The 27,432-nt window shown below is 46.4% G+C and overlaps 12 non-coding genes across 12 annotated transcripts; all 12 read right to left on the bottom strand.

The window, feature by feature from the left end:
• Positions 1-1,734: 1,734 nt before the first annotated feature.
• Positions 1,735-1,816, bottom strand: trnal-aag (transfer RNA leucine (anticodon AAG)). The gene has a single exon. It is a non-coding gene; the product is annotated as a tRNA-Leu (tRNA).
• Positions 1,817-4,665: 2,849 nt separating this feature from the next.
• trnal-aag (transfer RNA leucine (anticodon AAG)) lies at positions 4,666-4,747 on the bottom strand. Its single transcript has one exon. It is a non-coding gene; the product is annotated as a tRNA-Leu (tRNA).
• A 1,651-nt stretch (positions 4,748-6,398) lies between these two features.
• trnav-uac (transfer RNA valine (anticodon UAC)) lies at positions 6,399-6,471 on the bottom strand. The gene has a single exon. It is a non-coding gene; the product is annotated as a tRNA-Val (tRNA).
• A 1,125-nt stretch (positions 6,472-7,596) lies between these two features.
• Positions 7,597-7,678, bottom strand: trnal-aag (transfer RNA leucine (anticodon AAG)). The gene has a single exon. It is a non-coding gene; the product is annotated as a tRNA-Leu (tRNA).
• Positions 7,679-9,329: 1,651 nt separating this feature from the next.
• trnav-uac (transfer RNA valine (anticodon UAC)) lies at positions 9,330-9,402 on the bottom strand. Its single transcript has one exon. It is a non-coding gene; the product is annotated as a tRNA-Val (tRNA).
• A 2,866-nt stretch (positions 9,403-12,268) lies between these two features.
• On the bottom strand, positions 12,269-12,341 carry trnav-uac (transfer RNA valine (anticodon UAC)). The gene has a single exon. It is a non-coding gene; the product is annotated as a tRNA-Val (tRNA).
• Positions 12,342-13,466: 1,125 nt separating this feature from the next.
• trnal-aag (transfer RNA leucine (anticodon AAG)) lies at positions 13,467-13,548 on the bottom strand. Its single transcript has one exon. It is a non-coding gene; the product is annotated as a tRNA-Leu (tRNA).
• A 1,651-nt stretch (positions 13,549-15,199) lies between these two features.
• trnav-uac (transfer RNA valine (anticodon UAC)) lies at positions 15,200-15,272 on the bottom strand. Its single transcript has one exon. It is a non-coding gene; the product is annotated as a tRNA-Val (tRNA).
• Positions 15,273-18,138: 2,866 nt separating this feature from the next.
• On the bottom strand, positions 18,139-18,211 carry trnav-uac (transfer RNA valine (anticodon UAC)). Its single transcript has one exon. It is a non-coding gene; the product is annotated as a tRNA-Val (tRNA).
• A 1,125-nt stretch (positions 18,212-19,336) lies between these two features.
• Positions 19,337-19,418, bottom strand: trnal-aag (transfer RNA leucine (anticodon AAG)). Its single transcript has one exon. It is a non-coding gene; the product is annotated as a tRNA-Leu (tRNA).
• Positions 19,419-21,069: 1,651 nt separating this feature from the next.
• Positions 21,070-21,142, bottom strand: trnav-uac (transfer RNA valine (anticodon UAC)). Its single transcript has one exon. It is a non-coding gene; the product is annotated as a tRNA-Val (tRNA).
• Positions 21,143-22,251: 1,109 nt separating this feature from the next.
• Positions 22,252-22,333, bottom strand: trnaf-aaa (transfer RNA phenylalanine (anticodon AAA)). Its single transcript has one exon. It is a non-coding gene; the product is annotated as a tRNA-Phe (tRNA).
• Between the last annotated feature and the right edge of the window lie 5,099 nt (positions 22,334-27,432).

The following is a 27,432-nucleotide window of genomic DNA, read 5'->3' as shown; positions in this document are numbered from 1 at the left end:
GAAAGCAAAGGTTCAGTGGTTCCTCTGAGAGTGGAATTTCTTTCATTGCTGTTGCTGATTGAATGAGCCACTAACGTGCGAACTGCTCCAAAACATGATTCAGGACCTCTGGTGTCAATTCTCACACGTTGAATAACGACAGACACCTTCCAAATGAGGTCTTTCAGAGACGACTTTGGGATACATTTGACAGACAGACTAGTTGAGGAATCCGTGGTGCACTGTGACACCAGCACATCAGCTTCTTCCCTGTCTTTGAACCGGGCCGCCTGCGCAAGGAATGCGAATGCGGTAATGCTTTTCGTGGAAGGATCAGAAGGGGGTAACGACACTCTCAAACAGAATGGCATATGATCAGAACCAGGTTGGAGAAAAACTTTACAATGCTTTTGCACAGTAATTAAACGGAGCAGCATTGCATTGCACTACGAGCGACGATTTATTCGAGCAGACTCGAAGGCAGGTTTGCAAATGGGAAAGCAAGCAAGAAAGCTCCGTTCTTGTCGATGTCAAAGGCAGCAGTTGAAGAGCAAAGCAGGTTCTGCCCAGTTTCGAACTGGGGACCTTTCGCGTGTAAGGCGAACGTGATGACCACTACACTACAGAAACAAGCCTCGGTCGGCCCCGCTGCAGCTCAGTGGCATCCAGCACTGAAAGTTGAAGCCATTCGACCTTTCACCTTTCTGTTTCCGTTAGCTCGTTGTTTAATGGGACTTGTTTAATTTTGGCTTTGTGGTGAGCATGGACGAGATACACCGAAGTATCTGTTTCCACGCGGTGTACCCCAATAACGTTGTGTCGCTTACACCTGCTTTAAAGAATTACGTTTTTGCGGAGCTTACCGTCGCAGTCTGTGGCAAAATCTTTTCGTCTGTTCGACTGCTCACGGGAAAGGTAGCATTGTGAAACACTGCAGAAACGAACGACTTCCTTACTTTTGCTCCGACTGACCATACTCCGTGAAAATTTCCCAGATTCTCAGTTGAGGATTTTTGCAGCTGGAAGTTACCTCAGAAACCCTGTTAATTCGTAATGTATTGAGCGAATCGCAAAAGAGAAAGCATTTAACACGGAACACAAACAAAACGGGAAAACCAAATGCATTTTCAGACACAGCGAGCATGAATGCTAAATGTGAGACAGTCAGGGGGCATGAGCCATAACGTAATCACACAACTAACAACAGGGCAATTCCAAACTACTCTTTCAAACATACTGGAGCCTGAGTGCACCACCACTTCCCAGACAATGCTGCAAAGAGACAAAAAAAGAACATAATAAGAATGGGCCATAAAAAGTGAATTTCACCAATCACAGTCTCGATTAGATTACCTTTCCCTTCCGATGACTCCAGGACTGAAATGAAGGAAGTGGGAGAAATTCAATAACATATGACATCGAAATACATTGGAACGATTTTCTCATTGGCCAGAAAACCAAATAACGACGAGTCGAGTCACCGTAGGACTCTGTTTCGCAACAACGATGAAATAGCAGTCTCCATTCGGTTCCAGTAAAAGCTCAACTTGCCTGGAACAGAAAGCAACAGTAGAGCCGCTGGCGATTTTCCGCGCGGGAGGCGAACACGAGCATGACAGCACAGACACTTTGGAAAATTCGGCACTGACCAACACCACAATCAATTCCCCGGGAAGCAAACTCATTTTGCTTCTGTTTTAAACAGAAAGGCCGCAGGGGATCGAAACAGCATTTAAACTAGCTGCTCCGCAGAAATGGCAGCGGTGGGATTCGAACCCACACCTCTGTCGAGACTGGAGCCTTAATCCAGCGCCTTAGACCGTTCGGCCACACCACCAACGACTCCATTCTCTTGCACTTCCAATTGTGTTCCTGCATAACAACAGATGTAAACTCACGTGAAAAGGGTTCCATGATCCCTCTCCGACTCGCACAGCTGCTGGGATGTGCCCGTCTACAATATCAATTTCTCAGCAGTTAACGATAGCCCATCAATCCAGACAAAAATCACTGGTAAACTGAGTCTATCTTCTCAGACTCGATTCAGCTACAGATGTATCTGTGAGTGCGTGAGAATATATGATCGGTTATGATTGGGTCAAATTACCATGAGCTACTTGACATTACTGCAATTTCGATTCTTGCTTTGCTCAATGATTTCACCCATTGCTCGAAACAGGACAACTTTCACGTTTACACGGAACATGAAACACACCGGACTACAGGGGAAATGCACAAAGCTGAGCAGGCCGTGTCCCAAATCATACCGTGCAGCATAGTTTCAGTCACTGTGTCTGTTTTGCAGAATAAGGTTCCCAAAGAATGTTCCACCCTAAAACCGGAGGTAGCATTACAATCCGAGAAGGACAGATTACATTGTGAGGAAGGTCTGACCTCGGGGCCGGTTCGAGATGCCACTTTCCTTGCCTTTTACCTAACCGTGCAATTTGCTGCAGATTGCACCTGGACATGAGCCTCATGGATACCAACTGAGTTGGAAACCTGTGTGGGAATCGATGAGAAAAAGCGACTCAATAAAGTTTCACAAGTTCCATGGTGCTTTTTAGAAATGCAGTTTCTCTTCACCTCAATCCAAAAGGCAGTTTCCGAACATAGTAACAGAAGTCAAAAGGTAATTACCTCACCCCACCCCAACTCCGGAAGAGTTGCTAACTGCCCTTGATTGCTTTTTGTTCACGATGTGAAGAGCTCTCACGCCTGAGTCACCGTCACGTCTCTGGTTGCTGAGTGAATCACAACGAAGGACTTTCTCCAGAGCTGCAACTGCCTCACTTCCCCACTCGCCCTCCCCGTTTACATTTTCCTGCTCGTCAGTGATTTAATGAAAACCAAATGGATGCGATGTCATTCTGTAGCCTCTCTGTCGATTCCTCCGTTTCCGTTCCAACCTGGCTTAGATCTCGGGGCGCACCTTAATACTAGCGACGCTATGAAAGCAAAGGTTCAGTGGTTCCTCTGAGAGTGGAATTTCTTTCATTGCTGTTGCTGATTGAATGAGCCACTAACGTGCGAACTGCTCCAAAACATGATTCAGGACCTCTGGTGCCAATTCTCACACGTTGAATAACGACAGACACCTTCCAAATGAGGTCTTTCAGAGACGACTTTGGGATACATTTGACAGACAGACTAGTTGAGGAATCCGTGGTGCACTGTGACACCAGCACATCAGCTTCTTCCCTGTCTTTGAACCGGGCCACCTGCGCAAGGAATGCGAATGCGGTAATGCTTTTCGTGGAAGGATCAGAAGGGGGTAACGACACTCTCAAACAGAATGGCATATGATCAGAACCAGGTTGGAGAAAAACTTTACAATGCTTTTGCACAGTAATTAAACGGAGCGGCATTGCATTGCACTACGAGCGACGATTTATTCGAGCAGACTCGAAGGCAGGTTTGCAAATGGGAAAGCAAGCAAGAAAGCTCCGTTCTTGTCGATGTCAAAGGCAGCAGTTGCAGAGCAAAGCAGGTTCTGCCCAGTTTCGAACTGGGGACCTTTCGCGTGTAAGGCGAACGTGATGACCACTACACTACAGAAACAAGCCTCGGTCGGCCCCGCTGCAGCTCAGTGGCATCCAGCACTGAAAGTTGAAGCCATTCGACCTTTCTCCTTTCTGTTTCCGTTAGCTCGTTGTTTAATGGGACTTGTTTAATTTTGGCTTTGTGGTGAGCATGGACGAGATACACCGAAGTATCTGTTTCCACGCGGTGTACCCCAATAACGTTGTGTCGCTTACACCTGCTTTAAAGAATTACGTTTTTGCGGAGCTTACCGTCGCAGTCTGTGGCAAAATCTTTTCGTCTGTTCGACTGCTCACGGGAAAGGTAGCATTGTGAAACACTGCAGAAACGAACGACTTCCTTACTTTTGCTCCGACTGACCATACTCCGTGAAAATTTCCCAGATTCTCAGTTGAGGATTTTTGCAGCTGGAAGTTACCTCAGAAACCCTGTTAATTCGTAATGTATTGAGCGAATCGCAAAACAGAAAGCATTTAACACGGAACACAAACAAAACGGGAAAACCAAATGCATTTTCAGACACAGCGAGCATGAATGCTAAATGTGAGACAGTCAGGGGGCATGAGCCATAACGTAATCACACAACTAACAACAGGGCAATTCCAAACTACTCTTTCAAACATACTGGAGCCTGAGTGCACCACCACTTCCCAGACAATGCTGCAAAGAGACAAAAAAAGAACATAATAAGAATGGGCCATAAAAAGTGAATTTCACCAATCACAGTCTCGATTAGATTACCTTTCCCTTCCGATGACTCCAGGACTGAAATGAAGGAAGTGGGAGAAATTCAATAACATATGACATCGAAATACATTGGAACGATTTTCTCATTGGCCAGAAAACCAAATAACGACGAGTCGAGTCACCGTAGGACTCTGTTTCGCAACAACGATGAAATAGCAGTCTCCATTCGGTTCCAGTAAAAGCTCAACTTGCCTGGAACAGAAAGCAACAGTAGAGCCGCTGGCGATTTTCCGCGCGGGAGGCGAACACGAGCATGACAGCACAGACACTTTGGAAAATTCGGCACTGACCAACACCACAATCAATTCCCCGGGAAGCAAACTCACTTTGCTTCTGTTCTAAACAGAAATGCCGCAGGGGATCGAAACAGCATTTAAACTAGCTGCTCCGCAGAAATGGCAGCGGTGGGATTCGAACCCACACCTCTGTCGAGACTGGAGCCTTAATCCAGCGCCTTAGACCGTTCGGCCACACCACCAACGACTCCATTCTCTAGCACTTCCAATTGTGTTCCTGCATAACAACAGATGTAAACTCACGTGAAAAGGGTTCCATGATCCCTCTCCGACTCGCACAGCTGCTGGGATGTGCCCGTCTACAATATCAATTTCTCAGCAGTTAACGATAGCCCATCAATCCAGACAAAAATCACTGGTAAACTGAGTCTATCTTCTCAGACTCGATTCAGCTACAGATGTATCTGTGAGTGCGTGAGAATATATGATCGGTTATGATTGGGTCAAATTACCATGAGCTACTTGACATTACTGCAATTTCGATTCTTGCTTTGCTCAATGATTTCACCCATTGCTCGAAACAGGACAACTTTCACGTTTACACGGAACATGAAACACACCGGACTACAGGGGAAATGCACAAAGCTGAGCAGGCCGTGTCCCAAATCATACCGTGCAGCATAGTTTCAGTCACTGTGTCTGTTTTGCAGAATAAGGTTCCCAAAGAATGTTCCACCCTAAAACCGGAGGTAGCATTACAATCCGAGAAGGACAGATTACATTGTGAGGAAGGTCTGACCTCGGGGCCGGTTCGAGATGCCACTTTCCTTGCCTTTTACCTAACCGTGCAATTTGCTGCAGATTGCACCTGGACATGAGCCTCATGGATACCAACTGAGTTGGAAACCTGTGTGGGAATCGATGAGAAAAAGCGACTCAATAAAGTTTAACAAGTTCCATGGTGCTTTTTAGAAATGCAGTTTCTCTTCACCTCAATCCAAAAGGCAGTTTCCGAACATAGTAACAGAAGTCAAAAGGTAATTACCTCACCCCACCCCCACTCCGGAAGAGGTGCTAACTGCCCTTGATTGCTTTTTGTTCACGATGTGAAGAGCTCTCACGCCTGAGTCACCGTCACGTCTCTGGTTGCTGAGTGAATCACAACGAAGGACTTTCTCCAGAGCTGCAACTGCCTCACTTCCCCACTCGCCCTCCCCGTTTACATTTTCCTGCTCGTCAGTGATTTAATGAAAACCAAATGGATGCGATGTCATTCTGTAGCCTCTCTGTCGATTCCTCCGTTTCCGTTCCAACCTGGCTTAGATCTCGGGGCGCACCTTAATACTAGCGACGCTATGAAAGCAAAGGTTCAGTGGTTCCTCTGAGAGTGGAATTTCTTTCATTGCTGTTGCTGATTGAATGAGCCACTAACGTGCGAACTGCTCCAAAACATGATTCAGGACCTCTGGTGCCAATTCTCACACGTTGAATAACGACAGACACCTTCCAAATGAGGTCTTTCAGAGACGACTTTGGGATACATTTGACAGACAGACTAGTTGAGGAATCCGTGGTGCACTGTGACACCAGCACATCAGCTTCTTCCCTGTCTTTGAACCGGGCCGCCTGCGCAAGGAATGCGAATGCGGTAATGCTTTTCGTGGAAGGATCAGAAGGGGGTAACTACACTCTCAAACAGAATGGCATATGATCAGAACCAGGTTGGAGAAAAACTTTACAATGCTTTTGCACAGTAATTAAACGGAGCGGCATTGCATTGCACTACGAGCGACGATTTATTCGAGCAAACTCGAAGGCAGGTTTGCACATGGGAAAGCAAGCAAGAAAGCTCCGTTCTTGTCGATGTCAAAGGCTGCAGTTGAAGAGCAAAGCAGTTTCTGCCCAGTTTCGAACTGGGGACCTTTCGCGTGTAAGGCGAACGTGATGACCACTACACTACAGAAACAAGCCTCGGTCGGCCCCGCTGCAGCTCAGTGGCATCCAGCACTGAAAGTTGAAGCCATTCGACCTTTCACCTTTCTGTTTCCGTTAGCTCGTTGTTTAATGGGACTTGTTTAATTTTGGCTATGTGGTGAGCATGGACGAGATACACCGAAGTATCTGTTTCCACGCGGTGTACCCCAATAACGTTGTGTCGCTTACACCTGCTTTAAAGAATTACGTTTTTGCGGAGCTTACCGTCGCAGTCTGTGGCAAAATCTTTTCGTCTGTTCGACTGCTCACGGGAAAGGTAGCATTGTGAAACACTGCAGAAACGAACGACTTCCTTACTTTTGCTCCGACTGACCATACTCCGTGAAAATTTCCCAGATTCTCAGTTGAGGATTTTTGCAGCTGGAAGTTACCTCAGAAACCCTGTTAATTCGTAATGTATTGAGCGAATCGCAAAACAGAAAGCATTTAACACGGAACACAAACAAAACGGGAAAACCAAATGCATTTTCAGACACAGCGAGCATGAATGCTAAATGTGAGACAGTCAGGGGGCATGAGCCATAACGTAATCACACAACTAACAACAGGGCAATTCCAAACTACTCTTTCAAACATACTGGAGCCTGAGTGCACCACCACTTCCCAGACAATGCTGCAAAGAGACAAAAAAAGAACATAATAAGAATGGGCCATAAAAAGTGAATTTCACCAATCACAGTCTCGATTAGATTACCTTTCCCTTCCGATGACTCCAGGACTGAAATGAAGGAAGTGGGAGAAATTCAATAACATATGACATCGAAATACATTGGAACGATTTTCTCATTGGCCAGAAAACCAAATAACGACGAGTCGAGTCACCGTAGGACTCTGTTTCGCAACAACGATGAAATAGCAGTCTCCATTCGGTTCCAGTAAAAGCTCAACTTGCCTGGAACAGAAAGCAACAGTAGAGCCGCTGGCGATTTTCCGCGCGGGAGGCGAACACGAGCATGACAGCACAGACACTTTGGAAAATTCGGCACTGACCAACACCACAATCAATTCCCCGGGAAGCAAACTCACTTTGCTTCTGTTCTAAACAGAAATGCCGCAGGGGATCGAAACAGCATTTAAACTAGCTGCTCCGCAGAAATGGCAGCGGTGGGATTCGAACCCACACCTCTGTCGAGACTGGAGCCTTAATCCAGCGCCTTAGACCGTTCGGCCACACCACCAACGACTCCATTCTCTTGCACTTCCAATTGTGTTCCTGCATAACAACAGATGTAAACTCACGTGAAAAGGGTTCCATGATCCCTCTCCGACTCGCACAGCTGCTGGGATGTGCCCGTCTACAATATCAATTTCTCAGCAGTTAACGATAGCCCATCAATCCAGACAAAAATCACTGGTAAACTGAGTCTATCTTCTCAGACTCGATTCAGCTACAGATGTATCTGTGAGTGCGTGAGAATATATGATCGGTTATGATTGGGTCAAATTACCATGAGCTACTTGACATTACTGCAATTTCGATTCTTGCTTTGCTCAATGATTTCACCCATTGCTCGAAACAGGACAACTTTCACGTTTACACGGAACATGAAACACACCGGACTACAGGGGAAATGCACAAAGCTGAGCAGGCCGTGTCCCAAATCATACCGTGCAGCATAGTTTCAGTCACTGTGTCTGTTTTGCAGAATAAGGTTCCCAAAGAATGTTCCACCCTAAAACCGGAGGTAGCATTACAATCCGAGAAGGACAGATTACCTTGTGAGGAAGGTCTGACCTCGGGGCCGGTTCGAGATGCCACTTTCCTTGCCTTTTACCTAACCGTGCAATTTGCTGCAGATTGCACCTGGACATGAGCCTCATGGATACCAACTGAGTTGGAAACCTGTGTGGGAATCGATGAGAAAAAGCGACTCAATAAAGTTTCACAAGTTCCATGGTGCTTTTTAGAAATGCAGTTTCTCTTCACCTCAATCCAAAAGGCAGTTTCCGAACATAGTAACAGAAGTCAAAAGGTAATTACCTCACCCCACCCCCACTCCGGAAGAGGTGCTAACTGCCCTTGATTGCTTTTTGTTCACGATGTGAAGAGCTCTCACGCCTGAGTCACCGTCACGTCTCTGGTTGCTGAGTGAATCACAACGAAGGACTTTCTCCAGAGCTGCAACTGCCTCACTTCCCCACTCGCCCTCCCCGTTTACATTTTCCTGCTCGTCAGTGATTTAATGAAAACCAAATGGATGCGATGTCATTCTGTAGCCTCTCTGTCGATTCCTCCGTTTCCGTTCCAACCTGGCTTAGATCTCGGGGCGCACCTTAATACTAGCGACGCTATGAAAGCAAAGGTTCAGTGGTTCCTCTGAGAGTGGAATTTCTTTCATTGCTGTTGCTGATTGAATGAGCCACTAACGTGCGAACTGCTCCAAAACATGATTCAGGACCTCTGGTGCCAATTCTCACACGTTGAATAACGACAGACACCTTCCAAATGAGGTCTTTCAGAGACGACTTTGGGATACATTTGACAGACAGACTAGTTGAGGAATCCGTGGTGCACTGTGACACCAGCACATCAGCTTCTTCCCTGTCTTTGAACCGGGCCGCCTGCGCAAGGAATGCGAATGCGGTAATGCTTTTCGTGGAAGGATCAGAAGGGGGTAACTACACTCTCAAACAGAATGGCATATGATCAGAACCAGGTTGGAGAAAAACTTTACAATGCTTTTGCACAGTAATTAAACGGAGCGGCATTGCATTGCACTACGAGCGACGATTTATTCGAGCAAACTCGAAGGCAGGTTTGCACATGGGAAAGCAAGCAAGAAAGCTCCGTTCTTGTCGATGTCAAAGGCTGCAGTTGAAGAGCAAAGCAGTTTCTGCCCAGTTTCGAACTGGGGACCTTTCGCGTGTAAGGCGAACGTGATGACCACTACACTACAGAAACAAGCCTCGGTAGTCCCCGCTGCAGCTCAGTGGCATCCAGCACTGAAAGTTGAAGCCATTCGACCTTTCACCTTTCTGTTTCCGTTAGCTCGTTGTTTAATGGGACTTGTTTAATTTTGGCTATGTGGTGAGCATGGACGAGATACACCGAAGTATCTGTTTCCACGCGGTGTACCCCAATAACGTTGTGTCGCTTACACCTGCTTTAAAGAATTACGTTTTTGCGGAGCTTACCGTCGCAGTCTGTGGCAAAATCTTTTCGTCTGTTCGACTGCTCACGGGAAAGGTAGCATTGTGAAACACTGCAGAAACGAACGACTTCCTTACTTTTGCTCCGACTGACCATACTCCGTGAAAATTTCCCAGATTCTCAGTTGAGGATTTTTGCAGCTGGAAGTTACCTCAGAAACCCTGTTAATTCGTAATGTATTGAGCGAATCGCAAAACAGAAAGCATTTAACACGGAACACAAACAAAACGGGAAAACCAAATGCATTTTCAGACACAGCGAGCATGAATGCTAAATGTGAGACAGTCAGGGGGCATGAGCCATAACGTAATCACACAACTAACAACAGGGCAATTCCAAACTACTCTTTCAAACATACTGGAGCCTGAGTGCACCACCACTTCCCAGACAATGCTGCAAAGAGACAAAAAAAGAACATAATAAGAATGGGCCATAAAAAGTGAATTTCACCAATCACAGTCTCGATTAGATTACCTTTCCCTTCCGATGACTCCAGGACTGAAATGAAGGAAGTGGGAGAAATTCAATAACATATGACATCGAAATACATTGGAACGATTTTCTCATTGGCCAGAAAACCAAATAACGACGAGTCGAGTCACCGTAGGACTCTGTTTCGCAACAACGATGAAATAGCAGTCTCCATTCGGTTCCAGTAAAAGCTCAACTTGCCTGGAACAGAAAGCAACAGGAGAGCCGCTGGCGATTTTCCACGCGGGAGGCGAACACGATCATGACAGCACAGACACTTTGGAAAATTCGGCACTTTCCAACACCACAATCAATTCCCCGGGAAGCAAACTCATTTTGCTTCTGTTTTAAACAGAAATGCCGCAGGGGATCGAAACAGCATTTAAACTAGCTGCTCCGCAGAAATGGCAGCGGTGGGATTCGAACTCACGCCTCTGCCGAGGCTGGAGCTTTAATCCAGCGCCTAAGACCGCTCGGCCACACTACCAACACGCCCACATCTCCATTTTCTTGCACTTCCAATTGTGTTCCTGCATAACAACAGATGTAAACTCACGTGAAAAGGGTTCCATGATCCCTCTCCGACTCGCACAGCTGCTGGGATGTGCCCGTCTACAATATCAATTTCTCAGCAGTTAACGATAGCCCATCAATCCAGACAAAAATCACTGGTAAACTGAGTCTATCTTCTCAGACTCGATTCAGCTACAGATATATCTGTGAGTGCGTGAGAATATATGATCGGTTATGATTGGGTCAAATTACCATGAGCTACTTGACATTACTGCAATTTCGATTCTTGCTTTGCTCAATGATTTCACCCATTGCTCGAAACAGGACAACTTTCACGTTTACACGGAACATGAAACACACCGGACTACAGGGGAAATGCACAAAGCTGAGCAGGCCGTGTCCCAAATCATACCGTGCAGCATAGTTTCAGTCACTGTGTCTGTTTTGCAGAATAAGGTTCCCAAAGAATGTTCCACCCTAAAACCGGAGGTAGCATTACAATCCGAGAAGGACAGATTACATTGTGAGGAAGGTCTGACCTCGGGGCCGGTTCGAGATGCCACTTTCCTTGCCTTTTACCTAACCGTGCAATTTGCTGCAGATTGCACCTGGACATGAGCCTCATGGATACCAACTGAGTTGGAAACCTGTGTGGGAATCGATGAGAAAAAGCGACTCAATAAAGTTTAACAAGTTCCATGGTGCTTTTTAGAAATGCAGTTTCTCTTCACCTCAATCCAAAAGGCAGTTTCCGAACATAGTAACAGAAGTCAAAAGGTAATTACCTCACCCCACCCCCACTCCGGAAGAGGTGCTAACTGCCCTTGATTGCTTTTTGTTCACGATGTGAAGAGCTCTCACGCCTGAGTCACCGTCACGTCTCTGGTTGCTGAGTGAATCACAACGAAGGACTTTCTCCAGAGCTGCAACTGCCTCACTTCCCCACTCGCCCTCCCCGTTTACATTTTCCTGCTCGTCAGTGATTTAATGAAAACCAAATGGATGCGATGTCATTCTGTAGCCTCTCTGTCGATTCCTCCGTTTCCGTTCCAACCTGGCTTAGATCTCGGGGCGCACCTTAATACTAGCGACGCTATGAAAGCAAAGGTTCAGTGGTTCCTCTGAGAGTGGAATTTCTTTCATTGCTGTTGCTGATTGAATGAGCCACTAACGTGCGAACTGCTCCAAAACATGATTCAGGACCTCTGGTGCCAATTCTCACACGTTGAATAACGACAGACACCTTCCAAATGAGGTCTTTCAGAGACGACTTTGGGATACATTTGACAGACAGACTAGTTGAGGAATCCGTGGTGCACTGTGACACCAGCACATCAGCTTCTTCCCTGTCTTTGAACCGGGCCGCCTGCGCAAGGAATGCGAATGCGGTAATGCTTTTCGTGGAAGGATCAGAAGGGGGTAACTACACTCTCAAACAGAATGGCATATGATCAGAACCAGGTTGGAGAAAAACTTTACAATGCTTTTGCACAGTAATTAAACGGAGCGGCATTGCATTGCACTACGAGCGACGATTTATTCGAGCAAACTCGAAGGCAGGTTTGCACATGGGAAAGCAAGCAAGAAAGCTCCGTTCTTGTCGATGTCAAAGGCTGCAGTTGAAGAGCAAAGCAGTTTCTGCCCAGTTTCGAACTGGGGACCTTTCGCGTGTAAGGCGAACGTGATGACCACTACACTACAGAAACAAGCCTCGGTCGGCCCCGCTGCAGCTCAGTGGCATCCAGCACTGAAAGTTGAAGCCATTCGACCTTTCACCTTTCTGTTTCCGTTAGCTCGTTGTTTAATGGGACTTGTTTAATTTTGGCTATGTGGTGAGCATGGACGAGATACACCGAAGTATCTGTTTCCACGCGGTGTACCCCAATAACGTTGTGTCGCTTACACCTGCTTTAAAGAATTACGTTTTTGCGGAGCTTACCGTCGCAGTCTGTGGCAAAATCTTTTCGTCTGTTCGACTGCTCACGGGAAAGGTAGCATTGTGAAACACTGCAGAAACGAACGACTTCCTTACTTTTGCTCCGACTGACCATACTCCGTGAAAATTTCCCAGATTCTCAGTTGAGGATTTTTGCAGCTGGAAGTTACCTCAGAAACCCTGTTAATTCGTAATGTATTGAGCGAATCGCAAAACAGAAAGCATTTAACACGGAACACAAACAAAACGGGAAAACCAAATGCATTTTCAGACACAGCGAGCATGAATGCTAAATGTGAGACAGTCAGGGGGCATGAGCCATAACGTAATCACACAACTAACAACAGGGCAATTCCAAACTACTCTTTCAAACATACTGGAGCCTGAGTGCACCACCACTTCCCAGACAATGCTGCAAAGAGACAAAAAAAGAACATAATAAGAATGGGCCATAAAAAGTGAATTTCACCAATCACAGTCTCGATTAGATTACCTTTCCCTTCCGATGACTCCAGGACTGAAATGAAGGAAGTGGGAGAAATTCAATAACATATGACATCGAAATACATTGGAACGATTTTCTCATTGGCCAGAAAACCAAATAACGACGAGTCGAGTCACCGTAGGACTCTGTTTCGCAACAACGATGAAATAGCAGTCTCCATTCGGTTCCAGTAAAAGCTCAACTTGCCTGGAACAGAAAGCAACAGTAGAGCCGCTGGCGATTTTCCGCGCGGGAGGCGAACACGAGCATGACAGCACAGACACTTTGGAAAATTCGGCACTGACCAACACCACAATCAATTCCCCGGGAAGCAAACTCACTTTGCTTCTGTTCTAAACAGAAATGCCGCAGGGGATCGAAACAGCATTTAAACTAGCGGCTCCGCAGAAATGGCAGCGGTGGGATTCGAACCCACACCTCTGTCGAGACTGGAGCCTTAATCCAGCGCCTTAGACCGTTCGGCCACACCACCAACGACTCCATTCTCTTGCACTTCCAATTGTGTTCCTGCATAACAACAGATGTAAACTCACGTGAAAAGGGTTCCATGATCCCTCTCCGACTCGCACAGCTGCTGGGATGTGCCCGTCTACAATATCAATTTCTCAGCAGTTAACGATAGCCCATCAATCCAGACAAAAATCACTGGTAAACTGAGTCTATCTTCTCAGACTCGATTCAGCTACAGATGTATCTGTGAGTGCGTGAGAATATATGATCGGTTATGATTGGGTCAAATTACCATGAGCTACTTGACATTACTGCAATTTCGATTCTTGCTTTGCTCAATGATTTCACCCATTGCTCGAAACAGGACAACTTTCACGTTTACACGGAACATGAAACACACCGGACTACAGGGGAAATGCACAAAGCTGAGCAGGCCGTGTCCCAAATCATACCGTGCAGCATAGTTTCAGTCACTGTGTCTGTTTTGCAGAATAAGGTTCCCAAAGAATGTTCCACCCTAAAACCGGAGGTAGCATTACAATCCGAGAAGGACAGATTACCTTGTGAGGAAGGTCTGACCTCGGGGCCGGTTCGAGATGCCACTTTCCTTGCCTTTTACCTAACCGTGCAATTTGCTGCAGATTGCACCTGGACATGAGCCTCATGGATACCAACTGAGTTGGAAACCTGTGTGGGAATCGATGAGAAAAAGCGACTCAATAAAGTTTAACAAGTTCCATGGTGCTTTTTAGAAATGCAGTTTCTCTTCACCTCAATCCAAAAGGCAGTTTCCGAACATAGTAACAGAAGTCAAAAGGTAATTACCTCACCCCACCCCCACTCCGGAAGAGGTGCTAACTGCCCTTGATTGCTTTTTGTTCACGATGTGAAGAGCTCTCACGCCTGAGTCACCGTCACGTCTCTGGTTGCTGAGTGAATCACAACGAAGGACTTTCTCCAGAGCTGCAACTGCCTCACTTCCCCACTCGCCCTCCCCGTTTACATTTTCCTGCTCGTCAGTGATTTAATGAAAACCAAATGGATGCGATGTCATTCTGTAGCCTCTCTGTCGATTCCTCCGTTTCCGTTCCAACCTGGCTTAGATCTCGGGGCGCACCTTAATACTAGCGACGCTATGAAAGCAAAGGTTCAGTGGTTCCTCTGAGAGTGGAATTTCTTTCATTGCTGTTGCTGATTGAATGAGCCACTAACGTGCGAACTGCTCCAAAACATGATTCAGGACCTCTGGTGCCAATTCTCACACGTTGAATAACGACAGACACCTTCCAAATGAGGTCTTTCAGAGACGACTTTGGGATACATTTGACAGACAGACTAGTTGAGGAATCCGTGGTGCACTGTGACACCAGCACATCAGCTTCTTCCCTGTCTTTGAACCGGGCCGCCTGCGCAAGGAATGCGAATGCGGTAATGCTTTTCGTGGAAGGATCAGAAGGGGGTAACTACACTCTCAAACAGAATGGCATATGATCAGAACCAGGTTGGAGAAAAACTTTACAATGCTTTTGCACAGTAATTAAACGGAGCGGCATTGCATTGCACTACGAGCGACGATTTATTCGAGCAAACTCGAAGGCAGGTTTGCACATGGGAAAGCAAGCAAGAAAGCTCCGTTCTTGTCGATGTCAAAGGCTGCAGTTGAAGAGCAAAGCAGTTTCTGCCCAGTTTCGAACTGGGGACCTTTCGCGTGTAAGGCGAACGTGATGACCACTACACTACAGAAACAAGCCTCGGTCGTCCCCGCTGCAGCTCAGTGGCATCCAGCACTGAAAGTTGAAGCCATTCGACCTTTCACCTTTCTGTTTCCGTTAGCTCGTTGTTTAATGGGACTTGTTTAATTTTGGCTATGTGGTGAGCATGGACGAGATACACCGAAGTATCTGTTTCCACGCGGTGTACCCCAATAACGTTGTGTCGCTTACACCTGCTTTAAAGAATTACGTTTTTGCGGAGCTTACCGTCGCAGTCTGTGGCAAAATCTTTTCGTCTGTTCGACTGCTCACGGGAAAGGTAGCATTGTGAAACACTGCAGAAACGAACGACTTCCTTACTTTTGCTCCGACTGACCATACTCCGTGAAAATTTCCCAGATTCTCAGTTGAGGATTTTTGCAGCTGGAAGTTACCTCAGAAACCCTGTTAATTCGTAATGTATTGAGCGAATCGCAAAACAGAAAGCATTTAACACGGAACACAAACAAAACGGGAAAACCAAATGCATTTTCAGACACAGCGAGCATGAATGCTAAATGTGAGACAGTCAGGGGGCATGAGCCATAACGTAATCACACAACTAACAACAGGGCAATTCCAAACTACTCTTTCAAACATACTGGAGCCTGAGTGCACCACCACTTCCCAGACAATGCTGCAAAGAGACAAAAAAAGAACATAATAAGAATGGGCCATAAAAAGTGAATTTCACCAATCACAGTCTCGATTAGATTACCTTTCCCTTCCGATGACTCCAGGACTGAAATGAAGGAAGTGGGAGAAATTCAATAACATATGACATCGAAATACATTGGAACGATTTTCTCATTGGCCAGAAAACCAAATAACGACGAGTCGAGTCACCGTAGGACTCTGTTTCGCAACAACGATGAAATAGCAGTCTCCATTCGGTTCCAGTAAAAGCTCAACTTGCCTGGAACAGAAAGCAACAGGAGAGCCGCTGGCGATTTTCCACGCGGGAGGCGAACACGATCATGACAGCACAGACACTTTGGAAAATTCGGCACTTTCCAACACCACAATCAATTCCCCGGGAAGCAAACTCATTTTGCTTCTGTTTTAAACAGAAATGCCGCAGGGGATCGAAACAGCATTTAAACTAGCTGCTCCGCAGAAATGGCAGCGGTGGGATTCGAACTCACGCCTCTGCCGAGGCTGGAGCTTTAATCCAGCGCCTAAGACCGCTCGGCCACACTACCAACACGCCCACATCTCCATTTTCTTGCACTTCCAATTGTGTTCCTGCATAACAACAGATGTAAACTCACGTGAAAAGGGTTCCATGATCCCTCTCCGACTCGCACAGCTGCTGGGATGTGCCCGTCTACAATATCAATTTCTCAGCAGTTAACGATAGCCCATCAATCCAGACAAAAATCACTGGTAAACTGAGTCTATCTTCTCAGACTCGATTCAGCTACAGATATATCTGTGAGTGCGTGAGAATATATGATCGGTTATGATTGGGTCAAATTACCATGAGCTACTTGACATTACTGCAATTTCGATTCTTGCTTTGCTCAATGATTTCACCCATTGCTCGAAACAGGACAACTTTCACGTTTACACGGAACATGAAACACACCGGACTACAGGGGAAATGCACAAAGCTGAGCAGGCCGTGTCCCAAATCATACCGTGCAGCATAGTTTCAGTCACTGTGTCTGTTTTGCAGAATAAGGTTCCCAAAGAATGTTCCACCCTAAAACCGGAGGTAGCATTACAATCCGAGAAGGACAGATTACATTGTGAGGAAGGTCTGACCTCGGGGCCGGTTCGAGATGCCACTTTCCTTGCCTTTTACCTAACCGTGCAATTTGCTGCAGATTGCACCTGGACATGAGCCTCATGGATACCAACTGAGTTGGAAACCTGTGTGGGAATCGATGAGAAAAAGCGACTCAATAAAGTTTAACAAGTTCCATGGTGCTTTTTAGAAATGCAGTTTCTCTTCACCTCAATCCAAAAGGCAGTTTCCGAACATAGTAACAGAAGTCAAAAGGTAATTACCTCACCCCACCCCCACTCCGGAAGAGGTGCTAACTGCCCTTGATTGCTTTTTGTTCACGATGTGAAGAGCTCTCACGCCTGAGTCACCGTCACGTCTCTGGTTGCTGAGTGAATCACAACGAAGGACTTTCTCCAGAGCTGCAACTGCCTCACTTCCCCACTCGCCCTCCCCGTTTACATTTTCCTGCTCGTCAGTGATTTAATGAAAACCAAATGGATGCGATGTCATTCTGTAGCCTCTCTGTCGATTCCTCCGTTTCCGTTCCAACCTGGCTTAGATCTCGGGGCGCACCTTAATACTAGCGACGCTATGAAAGCAAAGGTTCAGTGGTTCCTCTGAGAGTGGAATTTCTTTCATTGCTGTTGCTGATTGAATGAGCCACTAACGTGCGAACTGCTCCAAAACATGATTCAGGACCTCTGGTGCCAATTCTCACACGTTGAATAACGACAGACACCTTCCAAATGAGGTCTTTCAGAGACGACTTTGGGATACATTTGACAGACAGACTAGTTGAGGAATCCGTGGTGCACTGTGACACCAGCACATCAGCTTCTTCCCTGTCTTTGAACCGGGCCGCCTGCGCAAGGAATGCGAATGCGGTAATGCTTTTCGTGGAAGGATCAGAAGGGGGTAACTACACTCTCAAACAGAATGGCATATGATCAGAACCAGGTTGGAGAAAAACTTTACAATGCTTTTGCACAGTAATTAAACGGAGCGGCATTGCATTGCACTACGAGCGACGATTTATTCGAGCAAACTCGAAGGCAGGTTTGCACATGGGAAAGCAAGCAAGAAAGCTCCGTTCTTGTCGATGTCAAAGGCTGCAGTTGAAGAGCAAAGCAGTTTCTGCCCAGTTTCGAACTGGGGACCTTTCGCGTGTAAGGCGAACGTGATGACCACTACACTACAGAAACAAGCCTCGGTCGGCCCCGCTGCAGCTCAGTGGCATCCAGCACTGAAAGTTGAAGCCATTCGACCTTTCACCTTTCTGTTTCCGTTAGCTCGTTGTTTAATGGGACTTGTTTAATTTTGGCTATGTGGTGAGCATGGACGAGATACACCGAAGTATCTGTTTCCACGCGGTGTACCCCAATAACGTTGTGTCGCTTACACCTGCTTTAAAGAATTACGTTTTTGCGGAGCTTACCGTCGCAGTCTGTGGCAAAATCTTTTCGTCTGTTCGACTGCTCACGGGAAAGGTAGCATTGTGAAACACTGCAGAAACGAACGACTTCCTTACTTTTGCTCCGACTGACCATACTCCGTGAAAATTTCCCAGATTCTCAGTTGAGGATTTTTGCAGCTGGAAGTTACCTCAGAAACCCTGTTAATTCGTAATGTATTGAGCGAATCGCAAAACAGAAAGCATTTAACACGGAACACAAACAAAACGGGAAAACCAAATGCATTTTCAGACACAGCGAGCATGAATGCTAAATGTGAGACAGTCAGGGGGCATGAGCCATAACGTAATCACACAACTAACAACAGGGCAATTCCAAACTACTCTTTCAAACATACTGGAGCCTGAGTGCACCACCACTTCCCAGACAATGCTGCAAAGAGACAAAAAAAGAACATAATAAGAATGGGCCATAAAAAGTGAATTTCACCAATCACAGTCTCGATTAGATTACCTTTCCCTTCCGATGACTCCAGGACTGAAATGAAGGAAGTGGGAGAAATTCAATAACATATGACATCGAAATACATTGGAACGATTTTCTCATTGGCCAGAAAACCAAATAACGACGAGTCGAGTCACCGTAGGACTCTGTTTCGCAACAACGATGAAATAGCAGTCTCCATTCGGTTCCAGTAAAAGCTCAACTTGCCTGGAACAGAAAGCAACAGTAGAGCCGCTGGCGATTTTCCGCGCGGGAGGCGAACACGAGCATGACAGCACAGACACTTTGGAAAATTCGGCACTGACCAACACCACAATCAATTCCCCGGGAAGCAAACTCATTTTGCTTCTGTTTTAAACAGAAATGCCGCAGGGGATCGAAACAGCATTTAAACAAGCTGCTCCGCAGAAATGGCAGCGGTGGGATTCGAACCCACACCTCTGTCGAGACTGGAGCCTTAATCCAGCGCCTTAGACCGTTCGGCCACACCACCAACGACTCCATTCTCTTGCACTTCCAATTGTGTTCCTGCATAACAACAGATGTAAACTCACGTGAAAAGGGTTCCATGATCCCTCTCCGACTCGCACAGCTGCTGGGATGTGCCCGTCTACAATATCAATTTCTCAGCAGTTAACGATAGCCCATCAATCCAGACAAAAATCACTGGTAAACTGAGTCTATCTTCTCAGACTCGATTCAGCTACAGATATATCTGTGAGTGCGTGAGAATATATGATCGGTTATGATTGGGTCAAATTACCATGAGCTACTTGACATTACTGCAATTTCGATTCTTGCTTTGCTCAATGATTTCACCCATTGCTCGAAACAGGACAACTTTCACGTTTACACGGAACATGAAACACACCGGACTACAGGGGAAATGCACAAAGCTGAGCAGGCCGTGTCCCAAATCATACCGTGCAGCATAGTTTCAGTCACTGTGTCTGTTTTGCAGAATAAGGTTCCCAAAGAATGTTCCACCCTAAAACCGGAGGTAGCATTACAATCCGAGAAGGACAGATTACATTGTGAGGAAGGTCTGACCTCGGAGCCGGTTCGAGATGCCACTTTCCTTGCCTTTTACCTAACCGTGCAATTTGCTGCAGATTGCACCTGGACATGAGCCTCATGGATACCAACTGAGTTGGAAACCTGTGTGGGAATCGATGAGAAAAAGCGACTCAATAAAGTTTCACAAGTTCCATGGTGCTTTTTAGAAATGCAGTTTCTCTTCACCTCAATCCAAAAGGCAGTTTCCGAACATAGTAACAGAAGTCAAAAGGTAATTACCTCACCCCACCCCCACTCCGGAAGAGGTGCTAACTGCCCTTGATTGCTTTTTGTTCACGATGTGAAGAGCTCTCACGCCTGAGTCACCGTCACGTCTCTGGTTGCTGAGTGAATCACAACGACGGACTTTCTCCAGAGCTGCAACTGCCTCACTTCCCCACTCGCCCTCCCCGTTTACATTTTCCTGCTCGTCAGTGATTTAATGAAAACCAAATGGATGCGATGTCATTCTGTAGCCTCTCTGTCGATTCCTCCGTTTCCGTTCCAACCTGGCTTAGATCTCGGGGCGCACCTTAATACTAGCGACGCTATGAAAGCAAAGGTTCAGTGGTTCCTCTGAGAGTGGAATTTCTTTCATTGCTGTTGCTGATTGAATGAGCCACTAACGTGCGAACTGCTCCAAAACATGATTCAGGACCTCTGGTGCCAATTCTCACACGTTGAATAACGACAGACACCTTCCAAATGAGGTCTTTCAGAGACGACTTTGGGATACATTTGACAGACAGACTAGTTGAGGAATCCGTGGTGCACTGTGACACCAGCACATCAGCTTCTTCCCTGTCTTTGAACCGGGCCGCCTGCGCAAGGAATGCGAATGCGGTAATGCTTTTCGTGGAAGGATCAGAAGGGGGTAACTACACTCTCAAACAGAATGGCATATGATCAGAACCAGGTTGGAGAAAAACTTTACAATGCTTTTGCACAGTAATTAAACGGAGCGGCATTGCATTGCACTACGAGCGACGATTTATTCGAGCAAACTCGAAGGCAGGTTTGCACGTGGGAAAGCAAGCAAGAAAGCTCCGTTCTTGTCGATGTCAAAGGCTGCAGTTGAAGAGCAAAGCAGTTTCTGCCCAGTTTCGAACTGGGGACCTTTCGCGTGTAAGGCGAACGTGATGACCACTACACTACAGAAACAAGCCTCGGTCGGCCCCGCTGCAGCTCAGTGGCATCCAGCACTGAAAGTTGAAGCCATTCGACCTTTCACCTTTCTGTTTCCGTTAGCTCGTTGTTTAATGGGACTTGTTTAATTTTGGCTATGTGGTGAGCATGGACGAGATACACCGAAGTATCTGTTTCCACGCGGTGTACCCCAATAACGTTGTGTCGCTTACACCTGCTTTAAAGAATTACGTTTTTGCGGAGCTTACCGTCGCAGTCTGTGGCAAAATCTTTTCGTCTGTTCGACTGCTCACGGGAAAGGTAGCATTGTGAAACACTGCAGAAACGAACGACTTCCTTACTTTTGCTCCGACTGACCATACTCCGTGAAAATTTCCCAGATTCTCAGTTGAGGATTTTTGCAGCTGGAAGTTACCTCAGAAACCCTGTTAATTCGTAATGTATTGAGCGAATCGCAAAACAGAAAGCATTTAACACGGAACACAAACAAAACGGGAAAACCAAATGCATTTTCAGACACAGCGAGCATGAATGCTAAATGTGAGACAGTCAGGGGGCATGAGCCATAACGTAATCACACAACTAACAACAGGGCAATTCCAAACTACTCTTTCAAACATACTGGAGCCTGAGTGCACCACCACTTCCCAGACAATGCTGCAAAGAGACAAAAAAAGAACATAATAAGAATGGGCCATAAAAAGTGAATTTCACCAATCACAGTCTCGATTAGATTACCTTTCCCTTCCGATGACTCCAGGACTGAAATGAAGGAAGTGGGAGAAATTCAATAACATATGACATCGAAATACATTGGAACGATTTTCTCATTGGCCAGAAAACCAAATAACGACGAGTCGAGTCACCGTAGGACTCTGTTTCGCAACAACGATGAAATAGCAGTCTCCATTCGGTTCCAGTAAAAGCTCAACTTGCCTGGAACAGGAGAGCCGCTGGCGATTTTCCACGCGGGAGGCGAACACGATCATGACAGCACAGACACTTTGGAAAATTCGGCACTTTCCAACACCACAATCAATTCCCCGGGAAGCAAACTCATTCTGTTTTAAACAGAAATGCCGCAGGGGATCGAAACAGCATTTAAACTAGCTGCTCCGCAGAAATGGCAGCGGTGGGATTCGAACTCACGCCTCTGCCGAGGCTGGAGCTTTAATCCAGCGCCTTAGACCGCTCGGCCACACTACCAACACGCCCTCATCTCCATTTTCTTGCACTTCCAATTGTGTTCCTGCATAACAACAGATGTAAACTCACGTGAAAAGGGTTCCATGATCCCTCTCCGACTCGCACAGCTGCTGGGATGTGCCCGTCTACAATATCAATTTCTCAGCAGTTAACGATAGCCCATCAATCCAGACAAAAATCACTGGTAAACTGAGTCTATCTTCTCAGACTCGATTCAGCTACAGATATATCTGTGAGTGCGTGAGAATATATGATCGGTTATGATTGGGTCAAATTACCATGAGCTACTTGACATTACTGCAATTTCGATTCTTGCTTTGCTCAATGATTTCACCCATTGCTCGAAACAGGACAACTTTCACGTTTACACGGAACATGAAACACACCGGACTACAGGGGAAATGCACAAAGCTGAGCAGGCCGTGTCCCAAATCATACCGTGCAGCATAGTTTCAGTCACTGTGTCTGTTTTGCAGAATAAGGTTCCCAAAGAATGTTCCACCCTAAAACCGGAGGTAGCATTACAATCCGAGAAGGACAGATTACATTGTGAGGAAGGTCTGACCTCGGGGCCGGTTCGAGATGCCACTTTCCTTGCCTTTTACCTAACCGTGCAATTTGCTGCAGATTGCACCTGGACATGAGCCTCATGGATACCAACTGAGTTGGAAACCTGTGTGGGAATCGATGAGAAAAAGCGACTCAATAAAGTTTCACAAGTTCCATGGTGCTTTTTAGAAATGCAGTTTCTCTTCACCTCAATCCAAAAGGCAGTTTCCGAACATAGTAACAGAAGTCAAAAGGTAATTACCTCACCCCACCCCCACTCCGGAAGAGGTGCTAACTGCCCTTGATTGCTTTTTGTTCACGATGTGAAGAGCTCTCACGCCTGAGTCACCGTCACGTCTCTGGTTGCTGAGTGAATCACAACGACGGACTTTCTCCAGAGCTGCAATTGCCTCACTTCCCCACTCGCCCTCCCCGTTTACATTTTCCTGCTCGTCAGTGATTTAATGAAAACCAAATGGATGCGATGTCATTCTGTAGCCTCTCTGTCGATTCCTCCGTTTCTGTTCCAACCTGGCTTAGATCTCGGGGCGCACCTTAATACTAGCGACGCTATGAAAGCAAAGGTTCAGTGGTTCCTCTGAGAGTGGAATTTCTTTCATTGCTGTTGCTGATTGAATGAGCCACTAACGTGCGAACTGCTCCAAAACATGATTCAGGACCTCTGGTGCCAATTCTCACACGTTGAATAACGACAGACACCTTCCAAATGAGGTCTTTCAGAGACGACTTTGGGATACATTTGACAGACAGACTAGTTGAGGAATCCGTGGTGCACTGTGACACCAGCACATCAGCTTCTTCCCTGTCTTTGAACCGGGCCGCCTGCGCAAGGAATGCGAATGCGGTAATGCTTTTCGTGGAAGGATCAGAAGGGGGTAACGACACTCTCAAACAGAATGGCATATGATCAGAACCAGGTTGGAGAAAAACTTTACAATGCTTTTGCACAGTAATTAAACGGAGCGGCATTGAATTGCACTACGAGCGACGATTTATTCGAGCAGACTCGAAGGCAGGTTTGCAAATGGGAAAGCAAGCAAGAAAGCTCCGTTCTTGTCGATGTCAAAGGCAGCAGTTGAAGAGCAAAGCAGGTTCTGCCCAGTTTCGAACTGGGGACCTTTCGCGTGTAAGGCGAACGTGATGACCACTACACTACAGAAACAAGCCTCGGTCGGCCCCGCTGCAGCTCAGTGGCATCCAGCACTGAAAGTTGAAGCCATTCGACCTTTCACCTTTCTGTTTCCGTTAGCTCGTTGTTTAATGGGACTTGTTTAATTTTGGCTTTGTGGTGAGCATGGACGAGATACACCGAAGTATCTGTTTCCACGCGGTGTACCCCAATAACGTTGTGTCGCTTACACCTGCTTTAAAGAATTACGTTTTTGCGGAGCTTACCGTCGCAGTCTGTGGCAAAATCTTTTCGTCTGTTCGACTGCTCACGGGAAAGGTAGCATTGTGAAACACTGCAGAAACGAACGACTTCCTTACTTTTGCTCCGACTGACCATACTCCGTGAAAATTTCCCAGATTCTCAGTTGAGGATTTTTGCAGCTGGAAGTTACCTCAGAAACCCTGTTAATTCGTAATGTATTGAGCGAATCGCAAAACAGAAAGCATTTAACACGGAACACAAACAAAACGGGAAAACCAAATGCATTTTCAGACACAGCGAGCATGAATGCTAAATGTGAGACAGTCAGGGGGCATGAGCCATAACGTAATCACACAACTAACAACAGGGCAATTCCAAACTACTCTTTCAAACATACTGGAGCCTGAGTGCACCACCACTTCCCAGACAATGCTGCAAAGAGACAAAAAAAGAACATAATAAGAATGGGCCATAAAAAGTGAATTTCACCAATCACAGTCTCGATTAGATTACCTTTCCCTTCCGATGACTCCAGGACTGAAATGAAGGAAGTGGGAGAAATTCAATAACATATGACATCGAAATACATTGGAACGATTTTCTCATTGGCCAGAAAACCAAATAACGACGAGTCGAGTCACCGTAGGACTCTGTTTCGCAACAACGATGAAATAGCAGTCTCCATTCGGTTCCAGTAAAAGCTCAACTTGCCTGGAACAGAAAGCAACAGTAGAGCCGCTGGCGATTTTCCGCGCGGGAGGCGAACACGAGCATGACAGCACAGACACTTTGGAAAATTCGGCACTGACCAACACCACAATCAATTCCCCGGGAAGCAAACTCATTTTGCTTCTGTTTTAAACAGAAATGCCGCAGGGGATCGAAACAGCATTTAAACTAGCTGCTCCGCAGAAATAGCAGCGGTGGGATTCGAACCCACACCTCTGTCGAGACTGGAGCCTTAATCCAGCGCCTTAGACCGTTCGGCCACACCACCAACGACTCCATTCTCTTGCACTTCCAATTGTGTTCCTGCATAACAACAGATGTAAACTCACGTGAAAAGGGTTCCATGATCCCTCTCCGACTCGCACAGCTGCTGGGATGTGCCCGTCTACAATATCAATTTCTCAGCAGTTAACGATAGCCCATCAATCCAGACAAAAATCACTGGTAAACTGAGTCTATCTTCTCAGACTCGATTCAGCTACAGATGTATCTGTGAGTGCGTGAGAATATATGATCGGTTATGATTGGGTCAAATTACCATGAGCTACTTGACATTACTGCAATTTCGATTCTTGCTTTGCTCAATGATTTCACCCATTGCTCGAAACAGGACAACTTTCACGTTTACACGGAACATGAAACACACCGGACTACAGGGGAAATGCACAAAGCTGAGCAGGCCGTGTCCCAAATCATACCGTGCAGCATAGTTTCAGTCACTGTGTCTGTTTTGCAGAATAAGGTTCCCAAAGAATGTTCCACCCTAAAACCGGAGGTAGCATTACAATCCGAGAAGGACAGATTACATTGTGAGGAAGGTCTGACCTCGGGGCCGGTTCGAGATGCCACTTTCCTTGCCTTTTACCTAACCGTGCAATTTGCTGCAGATTGCACCTGGACATGAGCCTCATGGATACCAACTGAGTTGGAAACCTGTGTGGGAATCGATGAGAAAAAGCGACTCAATAAAGTTTAACAAGTTCCATGGTGCTTTTTAGAAATGCAGTTTCTCTTCACCTCAATCCAAAAGGCAGTTTCCGAACATAGTAACAGAAGTCAAAAGGTAATTACCTCACCCCACCCCAACTCCGGAAGAGGTGCTAACTGCCCTTGATTGCTTTTTGTTCACGATGTGAAGAGCTCTCACGCCTGAGTCACCGTCACGTCTCTGGTTGCTGAGTGAATCACAACGAAGGACTTTCTCCAGAGCTGCAACTGCCTCACTTCCCCACTCGCCCTCCCCGTTTACATTTTCCTGCTCGTCAGTGATTTAATGAAAACCAAATGGATGCGATGTCATTCTGTAGCCTCTCTGTCGATTCCTCCGTTTCCGTTCCAACCTGGCTTAGATCTCGGGGCGCACCTTAATACTAGCGACGCTATGAAAGCAAAGGTTCAGTGGTTCCTCTGAGAGTGGAATTTCTTTCATTGCTGTTGCTGATTGAATGAGCCACTAACGTGCGAACTGCTCCAAAACATGATTCAGGACCTCTGGTGCCAATTCTCACACGTTGAATAACGACAGACACCTTCCAAATGAGGTCTTTCAGAGACGACTTTGGGATACATTTGACAGACAGACTAGTTGAGGAATCCGTGGTGCACTGTGACACCAGCACATCAGCTTCTTCCCTGTCTTTGAACCGGGCCGCCTGCGCAAGGAATGCGAATGCGGTAATGCTTTTCGTGGAAGGATCAGAAGGGGGTAACTACACTCTCAAACAGAATGGCATATGATCAGAACCAGGTTGGAGAAAAACTTTACAATGCTTTTGCACAGTAATTAAACGGAGCGGCATTGCATTGCACTACGAGCGACGATTTATTCGAGCAAACTCGAAGGCAGGTTTGCACATGGGAAAGCAAGCAAGAAAGCTCCGTTCTTGTCGATGTCAAAGGCTGCAGTTGAAGAGCAAAGCAGTTTCTGCCCAGTTTCGAACTGGGGACCTTTCGCGTGTAAGGCGAACGTGATGACCACTACACTACACTACAGAAACAAGCCTCGGTCGGCCCCGCTGCAGCTCAGTGGCATCCAGCACTGAAAGTTGAAGCCATTCGACCTTTCACCTTTCTGTTTCCGTTAGCTCGTTGTTTAATGGGACTTGTTTAATTTTGGCTATGTGGTGAGCATGGACGAGATACACCGAAGTATCTGTTTCCACGCGGTGTACCCCAATAACGTTGTGTCGCTTACACCTGCTTTAAAGAATTACGTTTTTGCGGAGCTTACCGTCGCAGTCTGTGGCAAAATCTTTTCGTCTGTTCGACTGCTCACGGGAAAGGTAGCATTGTGAAACACTGCAGAAACGAACGACTTCCTTACTTTTGCTCCGACTGACCATACTCCGTGAAAATTTCCCAGATTCTCAGTTGAGGATTTTTGCAGCTGGAAGTTACCTCAGAAACCCTGTTAATTCGTAATGTATTG

Source organism: Chiloscyllium punctatum, chromosome 18, assembly GCF_047496795.1.
Source record: "Chiloscyllium punctatum isolate Juve2018m chromosome 18, sChiPun1.3, whole genome shotgun sequence".
Classification (NCBI taxonomy): domain Eukaryota; kingdom Metazoa; phylum Chordata; class Chondrichthyes; order Orectolobiformes; family Hemiscylliidae; genus Chiloscyllium; species Chiloscyllium punctatum.
The sequence above is the reverse complement of the archived record's forward strand: the minus strand, read 5'-3'. Positions and strand labels throughout refer to the sequence as shown.